Raw genomic sequence first — 25,396 nt, forward strand, 5'->3', positions numbered from 1 at the left:
AATCCAATTTGAGTTTATTTTTGTGTATGGTGTTAGAGAGAGTTCTAATTTCATTCTTCTACATGTAGCTGTCCCGTTTTCCCAGCACCACTTATTGAAGAGACTGTCTTTTCTCCATTGTATTTCCTTGCCTCCTTTGTCATAGATTAGTTAACCATAGGTGTATGGGTTTATCTCTGGGCTTTCCATCTTGTTCCATTGATCTATGTTTCTCTTTTTGTGCCAGTACCATATTGTCTTGATTACTGTAGCTTTGTAGTATAGTCCGAAGTCAGGGAGTCTGATTCCTCCAGCTCCATTTTTTTTTCTCTCAAGACTGCTTTGGCTATTTGGGTCTTTCGTGTCTCCATACAAATTTTAAGATTTTTTGTTGTAGTTCTGTAAAAAATGCCATTGGTAGTTCGATAGGGATTGCACTGAATCTGTAGATTGTTTTGGTAGTATAGTCATTTTCACAATATTGATTCTTCCAATCCAAGAACATGGTATATCTCTCCATCTGTTGGTATCATCTTTCATTTCTTTCATCAGTGTCTTACACTTTTCTGCATAGAGGTCTTTTGTGTCCCTAGGTAGGTTTATTCCTAGGTATTTTATTCTTTTTGTTGCAAAGGTAAATGGGAGTGTTTCCTTAATTTCTCTTTCAGATATTTCATGATTAGTGTATAGGAATGCAAGAGATTTCTTTGCATTAATTTTGTATCCTGCAACTTTCCCAAATTCATTTATTAGCTCTAGTAGTTTTCTGGTGGCATCTTTAGGATACTCTATGTATAGTATCATGTCATCTGCAAACAGTGACAGCTTTACTTCTTCTTTTCCAATTTGTATTCCTTTAATTTCTTATTCTTCTCTGATTGCTGTGTCTAGGACTTCCAAAACTATGTTGAATAACAGTGGTGAGAGTGGACATCTCTGTCTTGTTCCTGATCTTAGAGGAAATGCTTTCACTTTTTCACCATTGAGAATGAGTTTGTATGTTCAGGTAGGTTCCCTCTATGCCCACTTTCTAGAGAGTTTTTATCATAAATCAGTGTTGAATTTTGTCAAAAGCTTTTTCTGCTTCTATTGAGATGATCATATGGTTTTTATTTTTCAATTTGTTAATATGGTGTATCACATAGATTGATTTGCGTATATTGAAGAATCCTTGCATCCCTGGGATAAATCCCACTTGATCATGGTGTATGAGCCTTTCAATGTGTTGTAGGATTCTGTTTGCTAGTATATTGTTGAGGATTTTTGCATCTATATTCATCAGTGATATTGGTCTGTAATTTTTTTTTTGCAGTACCTGTGTCTGGTTTTGGTATCAGGCTGATGGTGGCCTCATAGAATGAGTTTGGGAGTGTTCCTTCCTCTGCAATTTTTTGGAAGAGTTTGAGAAGGACGGGTGTTAGCTCTTCTCTAAATGTTTGATAGAATTCACCTGTGAAGCCATCTGGCCCTGGATTTTTGTTTGTTGGAAGATTTTTAATCACAGTTTCAATTTCATTACTTGTGATTGGTCTGTTCCTATTTTCTATTTCTTCCTGGTTCAGTCTTGGAAGTTTATACATTTCTAAGAATGTGTCCATTTCTTCCAGGTTGCCCATTTTATTGGCATAGAGTTGCTTGTAGTAGTCTCTTTTAATCCTTTGTATTTCTGCGGTGTCTGTTGTAACTTCTCCTGTTTCATTTCTGATTTAATTGATTTGACTCCTCTCCCTCTTTTTCTTGATGAATCTGGCTAATGGTTTATCAATTTGGTTTATCTTCTCAAAGAACCAGCTTTTTGTTTTATTGATCTTTGCTATTGTTTTCTTTGTTTCTGTTTATTTCTGCTCTAATCTTTATGATTTCTTTCCTTCTGCTAACTTTGGGTTTTGTTTGTTCTTCTTTCTCTAGTTCCTTTAGGTGTAAGGTTAGATTGTTTGAGTCATTTCCTGTTTCTTGAAGTAGGCTTGCATCGCTATAAACTTCCCTCTTAGAACTGCTTTTGCTGCATCCCATAGGTTTTGGATCATTGTATTTTCATTGTCATTTGTCTCCAGGTATTTTCTGATTTCCTCTTTGATTTCTTCAGTGATCTCTTGGCTATTTAGTAACGTATTATTTAGCCTCCATGTGTTTGTGTTTTTTACATTTTTTTTCCCTGTAATTCATTTCTAATCTCATAGCATTGTGGTCAGAAAAGCTGCTTGATATTATTTCAATTTTCTTAAATTTACTGTGGCTTGATTTGTGACCCAGGATGTGATCTATCCTGGAGAATGTTCTGTGCGCACTTGAGAAGAAAGTGTAATCTGCTGTTTTATGATGGAATGTCCTATAAATACAAATTAAATCTATCTTGTCTATTGTGTCATTTAAAGCTTGTGTTTCCTTATTTATTTTGCTTGGATGATCTGTCCATTGGTTAAGTAAGGTGGTAAACTCTCCCACTATTATTGTGTTACTGTCGATTTCCTCTTTTAGAGCTGTTAGCAGTTGCCTTATGTATTGAGGTGCTCCTATACTGGGTGCATACATAGTTATAATTGTTATATCTTCTTCTTGGATTGATCCCTTGATCATTATGTAGTGTCCTTCCTTGTGTCTTGTAACATTCTTTATTTTAAAGTCTATTTTGTCTGATATGAAAATTGCTACTCCAGCTTTCTTTTGATTTCCATTTGCATGGAATATCTTTTTCCATCCCCTCACTTTCAGTGTGTATGTGTCCCTAGGTCTAAAGTGGGTCTCTTGTAGACAGCATATATATATATATATATATATATATATATATATATATATATATATATATATATATATATATATATGGGTCTTGTTTTTGTATCCATTCAGCAAGCCTGTGTCTTTTGGTTGGAGCATTTAATCCATTCATGCTTAAGGTAATTATCAATATGTATGTTTCTATAACCATTTTCTTAATTGTTTTGTGTTTGCTTTTTTAGGTCCTTTTCTTCTCTTGTGTTTCCCACTTAGAGAAGTTCTGTTAGCATTTGTTGTAGAGATGGTTTGGTGGTGCTGAATTTTCTTAGCTTTTGCTTGTCTGTAAAGCTTTTGATTTCTCCATTGAATCTGCATGAGATCCTTGCTCAGTAGAATAATCTTGGTTGTAGGTTCTTCTCTTTCATCACTTTAAGTATATCATGTCACTCCCTTCTGGCTTGTAGAGTTTCTGCTGAGAAATCAGCTGTTAACATTATGGGAGTTCCCTTGTATACAATTTGTTGTTTTCCCCTTGCTGCTTTCAATAATTTGTCTTTGTCTTTACCTTTTGCCAATTTGATTACTATGTGTTTCGGCATGTTTCTCTTTGGGTTTATCCTGTATGGGACTCTATGCTTCCTTGACTTGGGTGGCTATTTCTTTTCCCATGTTAGGGAAGTTTTTGACTATAATCTCTTCAAATATTTTCTCGGATCCTTTTTCTCTCTCTTCTCCTTCTGGGACCCTTATCATGCGAATGTTGTTGCGTTTAATGTTGTTCCAGAGGTCTCTTAGGCTGTCTTCATTTCTTTTCATTCTTTTTTCTTTACTTTGTTCTGCAGCAGTGAATTCCACCATTCTGTCTTGCAGATCACTTATCCGTTCTTCTGCCTCAGTTAATCTGCTATTGATTCCTTCTATTGTAATTTTCATTTCAGTTATTTTATTGTCCATCTCTGTTGGTTTGTTCTCTAATTCTTCTAGGTCTTTGTTAAACATTTCTTGTATTTTCTCGATCTTTGCCTCCATTCTTTTTCCGAGGTCTTGGATCATCTTCACTATCATTATTCTGAATTCTTTTTCTAGAAGGTTGCCTACCTCCACTTCATTTAGTTGTTTTTCTGGGGTTTTATCTTGTTCCTTCATCTGGTACATAGCCCTCTGCCTTTTCATCTTGTCTATCTTTCTGTGAATGTGGTTTTTGTTCCACAGGCTGCAGGATTGTAATTCTTCTTGCTTCTGCTGTCTGCCCTCTGGTGGATGAGGCTATCTAAGAGGCTTGTGGAAGTTTCCTGATGGGAGGGACTGGTGGTGGGTAGAGGTGACTGTTGCTCTGATGGGCAGAGCTCAGTAAAACTTTAATTCACTTGACTGCTGATGGGTGGGGTGGGTTTCCTCCCTGTTGGGTGTTTGGCCTGAGGCAACCCAACACTGGGGCCTACCTGGGCTCTTTGGTGGGGCTAATGGCAGACTCTGGGAGGCCTCATGCCAAGGAGTACTTCCCAGAACTTCTGCTGCCAGTGTCCTTGTCCTCATGGTGAGACTGAGCCACCCCCCCGCCTCTACAGGAGACCTTCCAACACTAGCAGGTAGGTCTGGTTCATTCTCCCCTGGGGTCAGTGCTCCTTCCCCTGGGTCCCGATGTGCACACTATTTTGTGTGTGCCCTCCAAGAGTGGAGTCTCTGTTTTCCTGTGATTGTGCCCCTCCTACCATCTCATTGTGTCTTCCTCTTTGTCTTTGGATGTGGGGTGTCTTTTTTGGTGAGTTCCAGTGTCTTCCTGCCGATGATTGTCCAGCAGCTAGCTGTGATTCTGGTGTTCTCACAAGAGGGAGTGAGAGCACGTCCTTCTACTCTGCCATCTTGGTTCCTTCTCCCCTCAATATCAAAAAGTAATTTATTTTTATATATTAATTTTATATCATGGAACCTTGGTACACAACATTTTGTTTTGTTACAGTCTAGGTGGTTATAAAAAATTAAGATATTTTACATCAATAATCATTTCATCTGTGACCAAAGACAGTTTTCTTTTTTTCCATTCTATAGACATCTTATTTCCTATTCTTGTCCTATTGCAATATCTAGTACTTCCAGCATGATTTGAACAGGAATGGTGAAAGAGGGTGAACTTGCTTTGTTCCCAATCTTAATGCAAAACTGTCCAGTTTTTTTAACATTTATTATAATGTTGCCTATAGTATTTTGCTTTGTTGGTTTTTTTTCCATCAATTTGTGGAAGGTCCCTTTATTCATCATTTCCTGAGAGTTCTTCTCATCAATTGGTGTTGGATTTTGTCATATGATTTCTCATTATCAACCGATATGATAATATGATTATTCTTTTTTAGTCTGTTGTTATGGTGGTATACTTGGTTTTCAAATGATTCTATTCCACCAGGTTGGATATGGCTCTTATCTCTTGGAAAGCAGGTCTGTGTTGAAAAATGCTCTTGGCATATTTCCCTTCCCCTTACCAGAGTCATGAGGGATTCTTATTTTGCTCTTTGCCATGCTAAAATAATTGTCCTTGATGTAAAACATACAAAAGTATACCCCTCCTCAAGACTGTGGCCAACAGACATTTCTCACACACAAGGTGGTCCAACACTCAGACTCCAACATTCTATCAAAATTACCATTTAAAATTTCTTATCATTTTATGGTTTCAAAGGTTTCTGTTTGAGGTAAGCCAATCTTGGTTATGCCTCTATATTTATCTGTCTCTCCAGTATTCAGGTTGATGGTTTGTCCTACAACTTCAGTTCTCTGATTTGTCCAAGGTAAGTCACTGTTTTTTAGTTTGCTCATTTCTTTGTAAGAGTGCGAGTGATGACTTTCAATCCTTTTAAACGTCAGAGCTGAAACCTTCAGTGTAGATCATTGATTTATATAGCTTGTTTCCTTCTTATAAATGCATTTAAAGCTATAATTGCAGGACAAGTACTGGGAAGTAAACTCAAAGGCATCTGCCCAAATGGTACCCTGGGTTGTTGTTGTTGTTGTTGTTGCTAACCATCCTCCAGGCAAGTGGATTTTGTCACAATTGTGACAGTCAGCCTTAGGTCCTCCTAGGTGGGCAGAAGTTTCAGATCCCTTTAAGATAAAGGTTACAGAGATATGCACCTATAACAGTCATGAAAAGGTGAAATTTGCAATCACTCTGTGCAAAGTCAAGTGAACCATTAGAACTTTGGGTAGTTCATTTAAGAAGGGAATGGGTGTGTAACACTTATTAAGGTAGAACTACATCACTTGGAAAACTTTATGGCCCACTCCTCCTATGTGTATCAAGCCAACCATAGTCCATTTGGAGGCAGGAAAATATCTCAGAGATTTCTGCAGTGGCCTCTGGCTGTTATAAGACTGCTATTTGGCCCTGCTGCAGAGATTTCCCTGGGATAGACAAATTCCCTTAAGAAACAAATGATGAGACATTGACTAGTGTTCATGGTAAGGGCCTGTTCTCTCATGAGACCAATTGTAATCAAGTTGCTGATCAAGTCTGCACCTCACAAATTGCCATTGTTGCTGACTGGATCCATCACCAAATCAGACATGGAAACACATCTACTATAATAGATTGGGTGTAAATAAAGGACTGTATCATTCTAATACAGAGTCTACACCTGCATGCCACATTTATGACGCTTACCAGAAGTGGACCCGTTTGTATTGCAGTGAGAGAGGCAAAATCAAAAGAGGCAATTGCCTGAGACTGCTGCCAGGAAATTAACTAAATCAAACCTTTGGCCCCTCTCAGGGTGATGTTTGCTACTGAAATGGGACACGCTGATTTTGTGGTATTGGGAGAACAACAACCCCCATACGTGGGAGGGATGAGGGAGAAAATGATACCTTAGATATAGGTATAGATATAGATAGAGAGGGGTTATGAAGATATAGATGTGATATTTATGCTATTGCAATATGTCTTCAAAGTCTCTGCTTAAAACCTTCCTCACAAAGAGAAACACTAAGGTGGGATTCTCATAAACTGTCGCAGGCTCCTTAAGTTTAACTGACTGATAGGTCTCCCATTCTCCTCCAGGTGACTCCAACCATGATTTACTAATCACCGTTTCTCTTATCATTACCAAGAAAGCAGGGAATGTTCTTAGCTTCTACACCTCTCAGATAAAGCACCTGTATACACTTCTATATGTCTGCCCCACTCTCTTTCATCTCACATCGCTCAGTGATCCCTGACTGCCATAGGGCCTACTTGGAGAGCCCCAATAACTGTGAACAAAACTTTTATCCTGGTAGGACATGGTGGTACTGTCATCCTGTAACCCGGACTGATACAGGTTCCAATGGAGACCCCAACAGTTGTAAATATTTCAGCTGGAAAATCCAGAAACCTAGATAAAATTAATATCTCCTCTCTCACTCCCCAAAATCTAAGTTCCAGCCACTTACCCTTATTTATGACCTTAGTCCCTCATTTTACCAAGCTAGATTCAGTGCAGCTTCTATAGTATAACTGGTCTCCGTGCCTCTAGTCTTTCAAGTCTTGTTGCCTGAAGTCTATTCTCTGTTCTCAAAAACAAACAAACAAAAATGCTTCCTAAACAAATAGTCACATCGTTTTGTGCTTAATACTTATTAAGAGCTCCAAATATCATCCTCATTATCTGGCATTGATCTTTTTATCCAGAGTTACGCTTCCTACTCCCGATACCTTCTCCACGCACTCAAGTACCATGCCCTCTGCACTCACTCTTGCAGCTCCCTTATACATCATGCTCCCTCCTTGGGCTCTACATCATGCTCCCTCCTTGGGCTCTTTCTTTTTGTTCCTTCTTCTTAGACTTGTGTTCACTGCATAATCCATAATGCATCTTTAACGCTAATATTCTTGTATTCTCTATGTCTCATTTCACTTCTGATTGAAAGCCTTCTCAGGAATTTGATCTGCTGCTCACTGATGTGTTTCCACAGCACTCCAACATGACTTTAATATAGTTGCTATCACTCTATATGGCATTACTCTACTTGCTTGTCATATCTCCAAATACACAATAAGCTCCTTGCAGTCTGAAGCTACCTTTCCAAAGCACCAAACAATCAACTTCAAACTCAATGTATATAATAAATGTTTGCCGAATGAATTAACAGATGAATGTATTCCACAATACTAGTTCAGTTACTAAAAACATATATGATGCTGGGCTTCCCTGGTGGTACAGTGGTTGAGAGTCTGCCTGCCGATGGAGGGGACACGGGTTCGTGGCCCGGTCCGGGAAGATCCCACATGCCGCGGAGCGGCTGGGCCCGTGAGCCATGGCCACTGAGCCTGTGCGTCCGGAGCCTGTGCTCTGCAATGGGAGAGGCCACAACAGTGAGAGGCCTGCGTACCACAAAAAAAAAAAAAAAAAAAAAAACATATATATATGATGATATGGTCAAGTGAAGAGAAACTGAAAAGTAAAAATAGCTTAAAATAGTCATTTTGGGTGAAGATAATGTAGTTTTAATTTTATTTTGTACTCCTATTGTTTTATGCAAAAAATTACTTGTAAAATCATAGCTCTACCCTTTTAGGAGCATATGAATAATGAATACACCTTTTACACACCATTAGCAATTAGGTTTTCAGGTAAGTTTGCTGTCATGTTGAAAAGAGCACAGATATCAGATTATGGGATGCCAAGCAGATAAGAATACATGCTGGGCACATCTTCACAAAACATTAGAGATTCAGTGGGTTGTCCTGGAAACATAAGGAGCAACAGAGTGAAAAAGGAAGGAAACAATCCTAACCAACAAGGTCCTACTGTATAGCACATGGAACTCTGTTCAATATTTTTTAATAACCTAAATGGGAAAAGAACTTGAAAAAGAATAGACACATGTATATGTATAACTGAATCACTTTGCTGTACACCTGAAACTAACACAACATTGTTAATCAACTATACTCCAATATAAGATTTTAAAAAGTATGTTTAATTAAAAAGTCAAGGTATATCACACATAGATGGAGAGAGAATTCTGAAAAATTTTTTAAATGTGCTTTTAATAACATAATTTTAAGTAATGAATTAAATGTCATTAAAATACCAATACAGTAGGATTACTAGTGGGACAGTTTTTAAAAAAATAACATGGGTATAGCTCTCTACGAGCAATTGTAAAATTTACTCTGAAAATGCAAAAGGAAATAAAAAGTTTTTTTCCTGTTTGATCATTTTACTTACTTTTCTGATACATTCCTTTGTTATGCTCTATTTCTCACATTAAAACAGCATGTTTTTGTTCTCTACATCTGTGGGTCTGCTTCTTTTTTGTTATGCTCACTGGTTTGTTGTATTTTAAACTAGTAAAGTAGTAGTTACCAGTGGTGGGGGCGGGACATGGGGATATGGGAGTAAGAGGTACAAACTATTAGGTTTAAAATAAGCTACAAGGATATACTGTACAACACGGGGAATTTAGACAATATTTTACAATAACTATAAATGGAATATAACCTTTAAAATTGTGAATCACTATATTGTACACCTGTAACTTATATAATATTATATAGAAACTATATCTCAATTAAAAAAAAAAGTATGTTTTTTTTCTTTCCTCAATAATCACATGAATGTGAAGGCTTCTGTTTTTGCTACCGTGGATTTCATAAAACAAAGAACACAGTATATTTGAAGTTTTTACTAATGTTATTTTTCCTAATAACTCTTTTCTAAGAATTATGATTTTAAAATTATGCCAAGAAATATAGTCAGTGGTAAAAAAAAATTACAAACTCAGCCTTACTCTTTTGGCAATGATTCTAGACTCTGCCACTTTTGTTGTTTATAAATTATAAAATGTCTCTTTTAACTTCTAGGTTCCAACAGTATTAGATTAAAATCTTCTCTCGTTCAAGGATAATCCTAGTGAGCACAACCAAAACAGCAACTTCAAAGAGGAAGCTTCTCTCTTTCTACCATGCAGCTGTGCCTGCTGGCTCCATTGTTTACTAACTCAATCATTCTGAAAGAGCTAAATTCCTTCTGTATTTAAATTTCACCATTTTCTCTTTTATTTACTAGAGAAAGAATAGGCATCTATGCACTTCTCCATCTATTGTCTAGAATTCTCACCTTTATCTTCTGCAAAACCTTCAACTTGGTCATTTTATTAAAAGGAAATAGAAGTAAGTAAAGGATACAGACTAACATAATAGAGATGTGTATACTTTTTCCATTGATATCAACTTACCCTACCCCCCAAAAAACAATAAAAACCAATAATATAAGTGAATTTATTGTATAATTATATAATTATAAAATAACATAATTATTAATAATTCTATATTCCCCTCTATTTCCCTTAGCTGTCATTCATTTATTCATTCAGGAAACATTTATCAAATGTTTATCATATGTCTGGCACTCAGCTAGTCACTGTGATGTGCCCATGAGGATGACAAAAATGTGATGGACGTCTGGACAGAGGATATGGATAAGCAAAAACAGCACACAAAAGGGCCAATAAACTCGGTTCAGGGATCACAAAACTTTGAGAAACTTAAGACCTAGATTATGAGTAGCTGATGGATAGGCAAAATGGGGCAAGAAGAAGGAGACAAGTATTTAAACCAGAGAGAATGTCTTTGAAAGTACAAAAGTGAGGTGAAAAAAATAACCAAAGATCAATTTTGTATGGCTGGTAAAGAAACAGTGAGAAAATGGCAAATCTGACTAGCTAGGATTATGCAATGAAGAATTTACAGGCTTTGTTGAAGCATTTGGACTTTATCCTGAATTTAATGTGAAGCCAGTTGGTGGCAGGGGTGGGGGGGGCAGGTGGTGGTGGTGACAATTTATGTTTAGGAAAATTCAACCAGTCTGACTTCAGGGAAACAATCGAAGACTGTCACTTATCCAAATAAGAATTAACAGTTGCCTGCACTATATATATAAGAACAAGGAAGGCTGGAAGAAGTAGAGGAGCTGAGAATATTTAAAGATGGAGTCAATAGAATTTAGTGACTGACTGATAATGAGAGACATGTGAATGGTTATGCCTGATTTCTGAGTCTGGCAATTAGATTTATGGTGCTGCCATTCACTGGGAAAGCAATCTTAGGTAAGGAGATAAGTTTGCTAAGTAAAGTAATTCAGTCAATTTAAAACAAGAAGATAGTTTATTGGTATTTAAATTTCTCAAATTACATTAAAAATTTTGGCAATAGGGCTTTCCTGGTGGCGCAGTGGTTGAGAGTCCGCCTGCTGATGCAGGGGACATGGGTTCGTGCCCCAGTCGGGGAAGATCCCACATGCCACAGAGCGGCTGGGCCCGTGAACCACCAAAAAAAAAAAAAAAAAAAACATGCCAAAGAACACAATACACTAGACGCAAATAAGTAGCATACATTTGCTATTCAGGTTGAGCCTGTTGTTTACATGTAAATAAAAAACCTCATATTTTAAATAATCAAATTAAAACTTATTTTCACTTGAAATGAAATATATACATTATAAACAGTTTATTATTCCCTAATATGAGAATACTATACAATTATCCAAACTTTGGGATGATAGATGGGTATTGGGTATGGATGGTGAAGAAAGAGGAGCAAAGATCTCACTCTCTCTTTTGGAAGTAAATGTAATTCTTTGGATGTATAGGTCTTATGTGCTAATCATTAAGAACTTACTTACTAATAAATCCTTTCAATTGTTGCTCTTTGCATTTTTAAAACAAAACTACTGACTGACATATTTTTGAACCAGTGTGAGTAATTCTCCTTATTCTGCATAACTTTGTTCTATTGTGGCCAAAGGGATACATTTGGAAGGTGAAGAGCCTATTATGTGATGCTATCTGTAACTTTACTAATACTCTTTTTGCCTGATGTGCTGTGTAAGGATCACACCCTCAAACTTGACCTCATCAGCATCATGATCTAGATAATGGATCTAGTTAGTACCAATGTAACTCATTCATATTCTATTGCTGAACACATTGCAGTCTCAGCTCATATTTGATTAAATTTCCATTAATCATTATTAAAGATTCCTCTGTGCAGATGAAATGGCATTTAGTTCATTTAACATGTAATTGAGTTCTAATTGAGCAGCAACTGTTTCATAGAATTGTTAAGTACTTTGAATGTAAAATAACACAGCTACCAATTTTGTCAGTAAAGTTTTATGTACCACTCATTCTGTTTGCTCATTAACTTCTATTTCTAGATACTGGACCAATAGTTATTGATTTATCCTTATTAATATTCTCCTCATCACTAATCTCATTCTTCATCCAGTTATGGAGTATCAAGCAAGCTTTCAGGGAAATAAATTACACATTTGAATATCTTTTTAAGATCACATATTTTCAGTTCTTCATGGACAGATTAATATCCTTATTTACTGTAAAATAAAAGTAGACATGGGCTCTTCTGTCAGGGAAAATTCTTTCTCTTAGAAGATACTATCTCTGGCTTGTGAGCAATGTCTTCAAACAGAAGAAAAAGTATTTTATTTAACATGTTCAAAATCATAAATCAAATGTTTCCTTTTCAGTTTTTTATTACCTGTTCCCAGTTTGAAAATGGAAGTGCCCATACAAACAACGTTGGGTTTGGGGGTTTTTTTCGTATTTTTGTTTTTATATTCATATTCTGTATGTTTAAGACCCAATTTCATTTTCCTTAATTTTTATTATCAACTAATTCTCATTATTCATGGGTTCCATATTTGTGAATTCACCCACTTGTTAAGACTTATGTGTAACCTCAAAATCAACATTAGCCTCACCTTCATGGTCACCCATGGGTATGCGTCCAGTGGCGAAAAACTGAGTCACCTGGTGCACACATTCCCAGCTGAAGTCAAACAAGGCAAAGCACTGCTTTCTTATTTCAGTTCATTGCAAACAAATGTCCCTTTCACAATCTATTTAGTGTCATATTTCTTACAATTTTATGCTTTTTGTTGGTGATTTCACTGTTTAAAATGGTCCCAAGCAGAGTGCTGATATACTGCTTAGCTTCCCTAAGTGCAAAAGGCAGTGATGTGCCCTATGAAGAAAATGCACAGGTTAGATAAGCTTCATTCAGGCATGAGTTATAGGGCTGTTGTCTTTGAGTTCAATGCTAATGAATCAATATATTTAATGCATATTAAATAAGGTGTCTTTAAACAAAACACACATTGAAAAGTTTATGCATTGATTGCTTGATGAAAATGTTGTGACCAGAGGCTCACGGGATGCTAACCCTCCATTTCCCCTAGGAGCAATGTTTGTGTTTTAAAATCAGTGTTCATGATGAATTTGTAGAACATAACTAACGCAAATAGTGAAAATCAACTCTATTAATAAGGACATCCAGAAAGTCAGAGAAATGTAGAACATAGTTCAGAAGAAGATCCAATAAAATCAGCATCGATAGCAAATCTTGCTCTAGCCATAGACGGTGAAGTATTTCAGCCAGAATCTCTAGAGCCAGACTGCCTGGACTTGCATTCTGACACTACCACCAGCCAGACCTACGATCATGATCATGTAATTAAAATTCTTGTGCCCCAGTATCCTCATTTGACAAACAAGGATCATAATGATTCTTGCCATTTAAGAAGAATGGTATGGATTAAAGGAAATGCTGTTTGTAGTACACTTAAAACTGTGCCTGGTAAATAAGAAATCTTATGCAAGTATTTTTAAAGTATCCAACATTATTAAGGGGAAAATATACCTAACCAGATACAAATTCTTTTTCCCCTAAATGCATATGAGTAACAGTTTATAATTTTACAGACCATCTCAATCAAGTGAAAATATTTTTCATGCATGTGAGAGTAGCTAAGAGTACCTGGAACATAACTTTTTATTCCCTGACTTTACAGCTCTTCTTCTAGCGTGAATCACCTCACAGATAAAAGGGCTACACCCCTGGGGCTTCTCTAGCTCACATTTGGGGTATGGTAGAGCTGATGTTAAAGCTGTGATGGAGAGCAAATGATAAGCTAACGACTGACCAAAAAGAATCACCCATCAGAGAAACTCAGGATGGGGGATCGACATAGCATTTTTAATAGTCTCGTTATTTCTAAATCTCAAAAAGCTGACTTATTTAACTTAACCAAATAAGACTATATTTAAACCAGTTTCAATGCTCCCTGTGTTAATCTCACTTCCTGACTGACCACTATATAGCATAATAGCTTGTATATGCCTCTAACGTTCTCTTCTTTTCTACTTCTCAATTATTCTCAGATATGTCTTAATTCATTATAAGACGTTTCAGTTCACTACCTGCCTGTGGTTGTCAGGCTGCAGCACAGGTAGGGAGAACCTAGAAAGAACCCTGAGGTCTTGCTGAACTGTGGAGATGAGGGCACAGAGTTCAGGAAGGCAAACAAAGGTGGCTGGAATTGCTGGGCAGATTATCTGACAAGAGGAAGCTACATAGGGAAAAGAGCTCCAGGTGTGTACTGAGGCTGCCCATTGAGTCCTGCCGAGAACTGGTCTGCATCTGTGTGAGTGGAAACTCCCCAAGACAGGGGAAAGACACACCATGAGGCACCTAGTAGACCAACAATTCCTAGAGCTTCCACAGAGCTGGGAATCATTTTGTGTTTCCATCAGCTAGAGTGAAGAGACCTTGCACTATACAAGGCACTGGGAAGAATTCTCAGAAGCAACGTGCCTTAGAAGTGGGGTGAATCAGTACCAAAGAAGACAAGGTTGTTCTGGATATGCTAAGCAAAAGGATGAAAAAATGATATATCATGGCAAGACAAAGCAAAAGTCACCTGATGTAGCCGACCAAGGCATATTTCTGGAGATAAAGAGAAACACTACAAAATGTAAAAGGGGTAAATTCATTAAGAAGGCATAACAATCCTAAATGTGTATGTACCTAATAACAGAGCATCAACAAATATGAAGCAAATACTCATAGAACTAAAAAGAAAAATGGATCCCATTTATTTCAAGTAACTGAATTGCAAATTATATTATGTAAAATTTTTATTACCTCTTTTCCTCCCATCTTAAAACAGGCACTCTGAGCCCAGATATTTTGTCTGTTTTGCTCTCAATACATATTTGTGAATAAATATAAATAGAATGGTATTTTGAAGCGAAGATTCCCTTCAAATTTGCCATTTCATTTTTTTGTGCTATTATTATTCTAAATTGCTTCCACATTTTCAAGAATAATTTCAAACTTCCTAAAACTCTCTTTTTCCTAAATATCCATCTCAGAATTGTTGATTTTTTTATTGAAGTATAGTTGATATATGGTAATATTATGGAAGTTACAGGTTTATAATTTAGTGATTCACAATTTTTAAAGGTTATACTCCATCTACAGTCACTATAAGATACTGGCTATATTCCCCACGTTGTACAACATATCCTTGCAGCTTATTTTATACCTAACAGTTTGTACCTCTTAATCCCCTAACCCTATACTACCACTCCCCCCACAATGGTAACCACTAGTTTTTCTCTATATCTGTGATTCTACTTCTTTTTTGTTATATTTACTAGTTTGTTGTATTTTTAGATTCCACATATAAGTGATATCATACAGTATTTGTCTTTGTCTGACTTATTTCATTTAGCATAATACCCTCTAAGTCCATCCATGTTGCTACAAATGGCAAAATTTCATTATTTTTTATGGTTGAGTAGTATTCCACTGTGTATGTGTGTACATAAATAATGCTGCTATGAACATTAGGGTGCATGTATCTTTTTGAACTAGTGTTCAGACCTGGGCTTTTTGAGTGTCTGACACACAGAATGGCTTCCTTCTCACATGTTACAACGACAAGAAGAGAGTCAGGCTGAGGCCTCCGCTCGCCTAAATTATCAGTTCCACTTTTGCATCTGCTTTCCAGCTTCCAAAATGTATTATTTTCTCCTCTCTCCTCAATATCCGATTTTTGTAAATGTGGTTGGTTTAGATCGTCAAGACCATAAATTTAATGTGATAGTGTAAAAAGGAAGAGATAAATGTATGTGGTGAGGCAACTAACAGAATTAGGGACCTTGAAAATATGAATACATTTTCTGCACTTCAGCCTTCATTTCACATTTAAAAGGGAAATAGAGTAGTTTATTGGAAATCAAGGTCTAGGGTTTGAAGTCTGTTTCTCTTTTAAAGGAGATTTGGTACATGAAAATTAACTTTCAAAAATGTTAGGATATAAGTATTTACTTAAAAGTAAAATTCTTCACCTTGCAAGATATTTCACCTTGGAATTACAGTAACACCTCTCCTAAATACATTTAATATGTGATCCAATTTCTTTGACCGTAAAAATATACATGGCTATTCACAAATACATTATTCTGTAAAATGATGCATATTTATATTGAAAATTCTAAGGCTGGCACTAGGATGATGATTTTAGAAATTACCTTCTTTATTTTGTTAAAGAGAAAAACCAAAGGCCCAAAATGGCATCACTTGTGCTTAAGCTCACCAAGCCTAGATTTAACCTAACTGCAATTTCATCCCTCACCAGAAATGTAACTCTAGTCAGCTAGTCTGAAATTTTCTGGTCAACAACCATGAGGTAATCTGTCTCCATGCCCCGGAGGAAGAAAACGCAATCTGTATGGTAAAACCCCTGCTATTCCCTTCTCCCCATTCACCAAAAGAAGATGTGCTGGCCTAAAAATAATCCCTTCTTACGTTTTGCTAATAGCTCCCTTGCGCCACTCTTCTCCCTATAAAAATCTTTCATTTTCTGCAACCCTTCAGAGTGCCCTTCTGGTTGCTAGATGGGAGGCTGTCTAATTCATGCATTGACTAGTAAAGCCAATTAGATCTTCAGATTTCCTTAGCTGAACTTCCAGTGGCATTAGGGGATAACAAGGAATACAAGCATGGCACCCTGAGAACACTTTTGAGTTCACTGTCTTTCTTGACATTTCTGAGGGTTGTTGGTAAGTTCCTCTTGCTCTGGTGAGTTCCTTAGGCTCTGTTCTTTTTGTATTAGAGCTCCTGATCTAACTGGCTTTCCTTTATGGGGGCAGATCAGCTTGAGCTGGCAGACGATTCTGCCCAGAGCTAAGCCCCTACCTATCCTCTCAGACAGCAATGCCCTAGGTGAAAAACCCCAGCCCTTAGCTCTGTCCCTGGATTCCATGTTGGGAACTGCTGATGGTTGAGTCTGTGATTGCCCATTGGTCTGGAGTCTTTCCCCATATTCCATGGTGGGAATTGCTGGTGGCAGCTGCAGTTCTTCATTTGTGTGGAATTGGTCCACAGTCCCCATTCTTCGAGGACTGATGGTTCAACTATTTCCCCCAGTCAAAGTTCCATGGGAATTGGTGCTTAGCAGTCAGAGTTGGACTGGGTCTGATTTAAGAGCTGAACTGGGTCCTGGATCAGACTGGGTCCAATTTGAGCTGGACTGGGTCCAGTGGGAGGCTTCAGGTTGATATTAAATAAAGGCTAGCTGCTAATGAGAATTTCAGAAGTGCCCAGAAATTGATTAGTGTGGCTCTGAGAAATAAAAAGTCCTAGATAAAAGAAAGGGGGAATCTTTATATCCGAAGAGTTGAGTGTGCCACCTTCTGGCACACCTGCTTATTTTATGTTTAAGAGCTGTGGTCCTGGAAGCTACAGATATTGAGCAAAATGTAAAGTTTTACTAACAACAACCCTGAATTACAATGGCCATTATTGGGAACATTCCAAATAGAAAAAAATCATTTAGAAAGTGTACATAAAAATAAGGATTATGCAGAAACCTCCAAATTTCAAACCTACTATGAAATTTCAAAATAGCTTCATTGAAAAATTCATTACAAAAGAGTAATAAAAAATTAAAGAGATAAAATGTGCCTAAAACAGAAGACTGTAAGACTGACGTATAAATAAGACTGATATAACTTCTACTGCTCCCTTCTATCCTCCTTTATTTGGATACTACACATTTTAAAATTAGACCACCCAAGGCTACAGGCAATCCTCTTCAGAAATCTTTCACTTCTAGGTCAAAGGCCAATCTATGGGTCATAGTTTAAGAATTTCTTAAAGCCACGAAAGTTTTGTAAATGAATTACCTCCTGAGATTAGTGGATAAAAAAGGGCAGAAAATAAAATGGAGGCCACCAGGGTCTGACTGAACTCTGATCATAGCTGATATCCAAAGCCTGGTAGGAAGTTTTCAGGCCTTCTCCCCTAAACTAAACGTACCCAGAGAAAAAGAAACATTCAACAATAGGTGGACAGGTGAGTCAGTCCTTTTTGCCAATCCAAAAACAACCCCTATTATCTCAACTTGTAGTATTGTAACATTAGAAACAGAATTGTCCTGAAAATATGCCCCCCCAAAAGTCCATCTTGGAGAAATCCTGGATCCCTTTGTGAGTTAGGTTTTCTACCCCCAGCTTTTCTAGGACCTAAAAGCCATTCTTTGAAATGCAAATATTTTTCATCAGAAGGAAAGAAAAAGAGGTACTTGGAAATCGGGCTAATAAGTCTTACAAATCTTCTCTACAAATATTCGTAATTACAAGATCTCTGTGTCTATATGTCTGTCTGTATGATACGTATGTATGTTGCAGATGTGTGGTATTCTTCTACCTTCAGATGGTATTAACAAAATTAATTTGTAAAAGAGCTCTATTTAATTGGGTTGAGGGTCAAGAACTTATAAAGATTGGCTATTCTAAATCTCATCAGGAACAAAAAAATTAACCCAAATGATTCTTTCAGGTTCATGTGATCTAAAATAATCTTTAGTAAATAAAAGCTAGTTGTTGGTTGGTTTAATTAAAACAGACATGTCTTTAGAGTTATCAGCATTAAATATAATACTTTTATTCTGCCTAGTCTTACAAATTTGTCAGCAAAAAATTAACTCGGCATGAAGAAGTTTTCCTATGTAATTGTTGGGAAAAAAATGACTTAAATAGATGTAACTGTGGTAAGAGTTTACAGATAAACTTTTTTAGCAACAATTATATATTATGGTACACACAGTTAAAAATATCTTCCAAAGTATTTTTTGGTAACTTGAAAGCTTAGAGTTTTGTTAAGTCAAGTTAAATGATGGAAATCTTTTGAATAGAGTATTTTCAAATAAGAAAAAAAAAAAAAAAACGGAAACATCAATGAATATAGGTTTTTCTACTTTTGGCTTCTTATTATAGGTAAGATGTATAAGATGTTCAGTGCCGTGCTGAGCAATTTTCTATGAGAAAGCACACTTTTTAGAAATTATAAAAGTATTTATAATCTTGTCAATCTAAAGAATGTTAATGTAAGAAACAGTTCACGATTGTTTAGCTCTTAAATTTTCACTAGAAATTACAGTTTCTAAGGGTTAAGAATTCTAATGTATTTAAAGCTACTAAAAACATAAAAGGAAACATCTTTGTATGCAAGGAAAGCAGGATGTGTTTTTGTTTAAGAAAAGGTATGAGGAGTGAAGATGCATTGTGTTAAGGAAAATGAGACTAAGTTTGTCTAAATTAGAACTTTGGATTATGAAGGACACTTCAAACTAAAAGTATACAAAAGGTTGAAAAGAAAAAGAAAGGATTTTTACCTTGTGTAATCAAGCTGGCTAAAATTGAATTATTATAAGAATTATTAAAATTAAGACTTAATATCAATAAAATTAAGCTTTAATATCAATAGTGTAGTTATGTAAAACTGGAACTTAATTTTCTTTCATCTGCTAAATAGACAATTAAATATTATTTTATATTGATCTGTGATCTTATTTAGTCAAGTGTCCAAACCTTTTGTTATCTTTGACAAACTTCCCAAAATCAAATTCTAAAAATAAAGTGGTTTTTTTTTCGACTTGGAAGAAACTTTAGAATTTTTCCAGAGGACCCCTGGAACATTCTAAAAGATTTGTTAAACTAATTAGGCTTACTTGATACATTAAATTACATGGGAAGCATTGTCAAATAAGAAGTAACATTAAGCCTTCCTTATGCTGTATCTGTATAGGTGTGTGTTATATGTGTTCCAGAAATTGTGTGAAATTCCTACAAGTCTGATATGTCCTGGCATAAAATTTTGTCTGTCATCATAATTGAAGCTCAAACTAAAAGGAGTGAAACTGAGTGTGAGGGAAATGCCCTAGCTGACTTTGATACAAAGTCAGCGGCAACAGATTCTATCAAAATTGTGGCATATGTGGTGTGAAGTCTAATGAATGAAGTCAGCTTCTGCAAAAATGACCCCCTTCCTGCCAGACTTTTGCCATTCTGATATCCTTATAACATGGCAATAGTCTGCTCCTAAATCAGAGAAACGAAAATGGGTAAACAATGACTGTAAATTAACCAGTCAGGCTATAAGAAACCTAAGATGGACACTTGGTTCTTCCCAGCTCCCCGGCAATTGCCATTTATCTCTTTTTACATTCGTTCACTCCCCCAACAGTGCATTTAAGAAAAACTATTTTTGTCCCTAGGGGCCTCAGACCTCCTTCTTCTGGACCCTTGAACATCTGCAGCTGGACTTAATTCAATTGCCACTTAGTATGGGTTGTCAGTAATATATGCTTGCTGTTGCATGTATGTTTCCCGAATGGGTTGAAGCCTTCCCCTGTCCCCTGAAGCATTCTCCTTACTTCTTTTCTGATGTTCTATTCTTAGGGTGATTGCAGTAGCTTTCCCTGCTGGTCAGCGGTTGTGAACATGCAGTTAAAACTTTTGAGAGAATACAATGCACCAGGGGGATTACTGTTCTAAGTAGTATAACTTCTACTGTTTGGAGTGCATTTCATTGCCATATTCCTCAAGATGCAAACCATTCAAAGAAAAACCCCACTGAAGGAGCCACCCTAAGTCAAGTGGCTTACTAGGTGACTGTATATAACTGAGTTTCAACTTCCCCAGAAATGCCAACCAGGTAGGCCCAAGGAGAATGATAACCACCACAGACAAAGATAAGACCTGTAGAGGCACAAACCGTTGCTGTTAAGGAAGTACTGTTAGTGGATTCATTCACAAAGACTGATGCATTTACCCATTCAAGCCAGGGGTCAGTCATGTTTTTAGCACATGTAGGAAGAGAATCTCCTAGCCTGAAATAGAGTCATCCTAAATTTCAGAGCTTACCCCACTTAGTAATGGCCTGGGAGATACAGATGAGTGTCATCTTTCCAGGCTCATGCCAGAGTGAAGGAAAGAAAGGGTTTCATGTTCCTAAAGCAGGAAGCCCACTAAATTCTGTTTGCCTAGCCTTGATGGCTATTAAGGCTATCAGAGTCTGTTCTTCCATTATCTCCCTCTATCTTCTCTACTTTACTCTTTATCTCCTCTGTCCTTCCCCAGAGTCCTGAACCTTATACTCTTTGAGATCCTTCAGAGCTCGGTCATTTTTCTGGCTTATACACAGTAATTATTCTGCTTCATTTTAGAGAGCATCATCATCATTTTGGTTTCACCTTGGAGGACTGGCAGCAGTTTTTTACTAGGTCCCCCTGTGTTACTGCAACTTTCAGATTCTTTAAAGTAATCGTCTAAAAAAGCCCCACACAAACTATCCCCTTTGTAATGCTGACCACACTGACAGCAGAGCTTGCATGAATCATGCTCATGGAGTCTATTTCTTTACTCCTGCCCAAGTCAAGCAGAAACAAGAAAAGAGAGGTGGAGGCAGAATGAAAATCTTGTTCTGCCCTATGTGCTTTAGAATTTTTAACTTAGTCTTAAATTTACTTCTATCACAAATGGCCGTAAAGATGAGAGACAGGATCTTCAAAGTCAGCAGAAATTCAACACGTTTATAGGATACTTATATTACTAATTACTTTTGTATATGAAAATACATGTTATAAATATAACATATATACTTATAATTCCATCAAATAAAAACCAAGCAAATGGGCTTCTGAGAAATTAATCTCTTAAATAGAAAATATATTTTTATGAGTGACTTCTTTTATCAAGATCATAATGAAGTAGTAGGGGAGAATAATTTGCTATCCCAAAATGTGTCTCTTTGGCATGAGGATTAATTTAGACTGATTCTTTTTAAGAAACAGAAGACTTGAGAAAGTCTTTTTTTTTACCTCCCCCTTAGTTGCCTAAGAGTTTAGATAAAGGGCCTGTCCCCTGGAAAGAGCTATTAACAGAGATATCTGCAAAGAATATGGGCTAGGTTTGGTGGGGGAAACTCTACAAAGCCTAGAGATCAGAGTCCACTCTGTGTCATGTTGTCTCTGTATGGCCCAGTAAATATTTGTTTACCAAACAATTGCTTATCCAGCTCCCTGTGAATTGCCTTCTTCCCCCTTTGAAGTCCCCAAACACTACCCCCAACATCCTCTTTTGTCTTTAGCTAAAGATGGTATTTAATATGAGGGATTCAGTCATTTCGGTGAGTTACTCACTTTTCCTGGGTCTCTCCCATGAATAAATGTTGTTAAACTTTGGTTTTCTTCTGTTAATCTGTCATTATGTCAATTTAATTCTTAAGCCAACCAAAAGAACCTAGAAGGGTAGAATAATTTTTAACTTAGTCTTAAGTTAAGTTTCTTCCTCCCGGTCAAAGTCCATAATGAGGTCCATTGTTCTACTCTACACTGTACATTAAGGAAAGATGTGGGGAAGGGAGTTGGTAGAAAAACAGACCCCTGGAGATGTTAAAAGTATAGATTTGTCACACCAAGGAAGTGTAGCCATTTGCTTGCTCATATCCAACTTTCCTTGTGTTATGTTGCTGTTTTTTAATTGACTAAGTGGACCAGGGTTGAGGACGGCTATGTAGATCCAGCAATGCCTATCTTCTTTCAGGTAAAACTGAACATGTGAGTTCAAAGGTCTATATTTTGCAATAGGAGATAGGTCACTATTTTGGACTAAAGCACATTTTCTTATTTTATTTTACTTTATTATATTTGGCTGCATTGGGTCTTCATTGCGGTACGCGGGCTTCTCATTGTGGTGGCTTCTCTTGTTGAGGAGCACAGGCTGTAGGCACATAGGCTTTAGTAGTTGCAGCATGCGGGCTTGTAGCTGTGACATGCGGGCTCTAGAGCACGCAGGCTTCAGTAGTTGTGGTGCATGGACTCAGTAGTTGGGGCACGTGGGCTTCAGTAGTTGTGGCTCATGGGCTCTAAAGCGCAGGCTCAGTAGTTGTGGTGCAAGGGCTTAGTTGCTCCACAGCATGTGGGATCTTCCTGGCCCAGGGATCGAACCCGTGGCCCCTGCACTGGCAGGCGGATTCTTAACCACTGTGCTACCAGGGAAGTCCCTAAAGCACATTTTCTAATATAGTTTTACTCTCGGCTTAAAAAATTTGCTCTTTCTCTCTGTATGCTTTTCTTTGAGAATCCTTATAGGATGGAGGCATCCTATTTGGCACATAAATCCCAAACTTTAGTAATGTGTATACAATACACAGCAAAGTGTCAGGATTCATGGTAATGGTACTCAGCAAGTACAAATTCAGAATGTGTATATACAGGATCACAATAACTAGTATTGGGGTTGATGTTTTAGATAGAAAAACCGACTGAAACCCAAGTTTCTAACTTGTTTTAGTGAATTTAATTTCAGGGAAAAGTTGGACAATTAAACTGGGGAGACAAAATTCTCATGACTAAACTTTCCAGCTAAAACATAATCAAACTACAAGGATATGATATAGAGTGGAGATATATACATATTTTTAGTTAGAAAAAACATGTTTTATAATTTTATGCTAAAAAATTCCTTACAGGAAAGGAACAGGTGTAATTCTTTGTATTATCTTTATTACCTTGCACAAGAGCTGACCTGAGATGGATTTTAAATAAACCTACTCCAAATTAAGAAAAAAACACTGTGACACAAATGAATAAATGTTATTCAGTATTTATCAATATGTTATGTGCCAAACATTTTGCTAAGTGCAGGAAATGCAAATTTTAAACATCATTTCTCTTGACCAATGGTCTTCCAATTTTACTAGAGAAAAGAAAGAAGAAAGGAGGAAGAAGAGAGTGTTCAATGAAAGTGATATAGAAGTGGAAGAAAACACAAGACATAAAAAATGCACAATAAGGATGAAATAACAATGTAATGATGAGAAGGAAAAAGGAAAGAAGCCAAGTGGTGAATACTGAAGAGATGAGAGGGTGTTGAAAAGGAATGATAAATAAATGTAACAGGAAGGCACAGAGGAATAACAAAGAAAGAAAGCATTAGGGGCAAATTAGACTGAAAAGGAGGAGCAAAGGGAATAGAAATACAATGTTCCTACATCTGCTGTAATTAATTCACCGAAGTAGATGATATGTGCTTTTACTCTGATAGATTTAGTAGTAACTAACCTGAAATTAAGATATGTAATTTTGAGATTTCTTTTCAACACATTCAATTGGTGGCACTGATTGAATAAATGCCCACTAGGAAACCAGTAATGATCAGAATTTAGAAGGTAAATACTTGACAGAAACCTGCTGTAATAACAATTGCTATCTTATGTAACAAATGCAAAACTTCCACTAACTCCAATTTAAATCAAACTGACAGGTTTCACTAAGAATTTCCTATGAACACTACAAATTCTTGTAAAATTATGTGAGAAATAAAACTTCCATTATAAAATAGGAAAAATACAGATGAAATAAAACGTAGATGCTAGTTATTTTTTCCACTGGGGGTTTATAATTAGTCATAAAATATGTATATATGTGTAATAATGCAGTTTGTACCCAGAGGCATTCTCTCTCTCACACAAACATACAGCTCTTCTATCTGGATAATTTTAATCATTGTTGATACTCTTTATAACTGTCATTACCATCCTCATTTATTTTTCTCTGTGACTAATTGCTCCGCACTGTTAGAATGTAATGAGATCTGATAATAAAGACAAAAAAAAATCCACTGGCTTCTCTTCCCTGTTCTCTGCATCCCTTACCAAAATTCATCCTGAGTTTTTTAAGCTAAGAAAAAAAAAAAAAAAAGATTAGAGGCTCTGTCTCCTGACTGCAACAATCTGTATTCATCATTGTTGCACAGTAAAGAATACCAGATTGGTCCAGCCCCTGGCATTGCTTATTTGTATAGCCCAGGCCTCCAGCACTGGGTACCAACTAGCCCGAGGTATGATCTTGTCCCAGGTGGATCTAAGTACACCTGCTGTACTTTGAGAAATTCAAAAATCTAAAATTGTCCAGTGAAAATGAAACACATGCAATCTAGGTCATTACCTTTAGTAGACTCTTATTTCAGAATATGCTAAAGCTCGTGGAATGAGTTGTTCACTAATATCGAGGATTGACAAAGTCTGGAAATGTGCCTAGAAATCAAAATCTATCATAATGCCACTATAAAAATAAGAATGAGAAAATAATTGCTACTGTGTTGAGAAAAATAAATGTTTATTATCATTTGTTGAATCTTTATCTGAAATATTTTATAATTGTACAATGATCGACATGCAAATAATTCTCATCATTGTGGGGTAAAACCACAACTAAATTATATTATTACAACCTGAATAAAGACGACGGAATAAGCCAGCAAATATTCATAAATACATACTTTGAGAAAAGTGTAATTTTTTGTTTCCAAAGATTTAACTGAGTTCCCTAAACAGCCAGCGGACGTTTTTAGATTGGTAAGGAGGAAGAATACAGGAGGGTTTCACTAAGTGGCAACCCATATTAGTGTCCTGTTTCACGTAAATATATATACCCTATGTGAGTTAACTATTGCCATAAATGTCAAGATTAATCATTTTAAAGCATGCTTCTATAAGTAAAAATTAATTTAATCT

This window comes from Kogia breviceps, chromosome 16 (assembly GCF_026419965.1).
Source record: "Kogia breviceps isolate mKogBre1 chromosome 16, mKogBre1 haplotype 1, whole genome shotgun sequence".
Lineage (NCBI taxonomy): Eukaryota > Metazoa > Chordata > Mammalia > Artiodactyla > Physeteridae > Kogia > Kogia breviceps.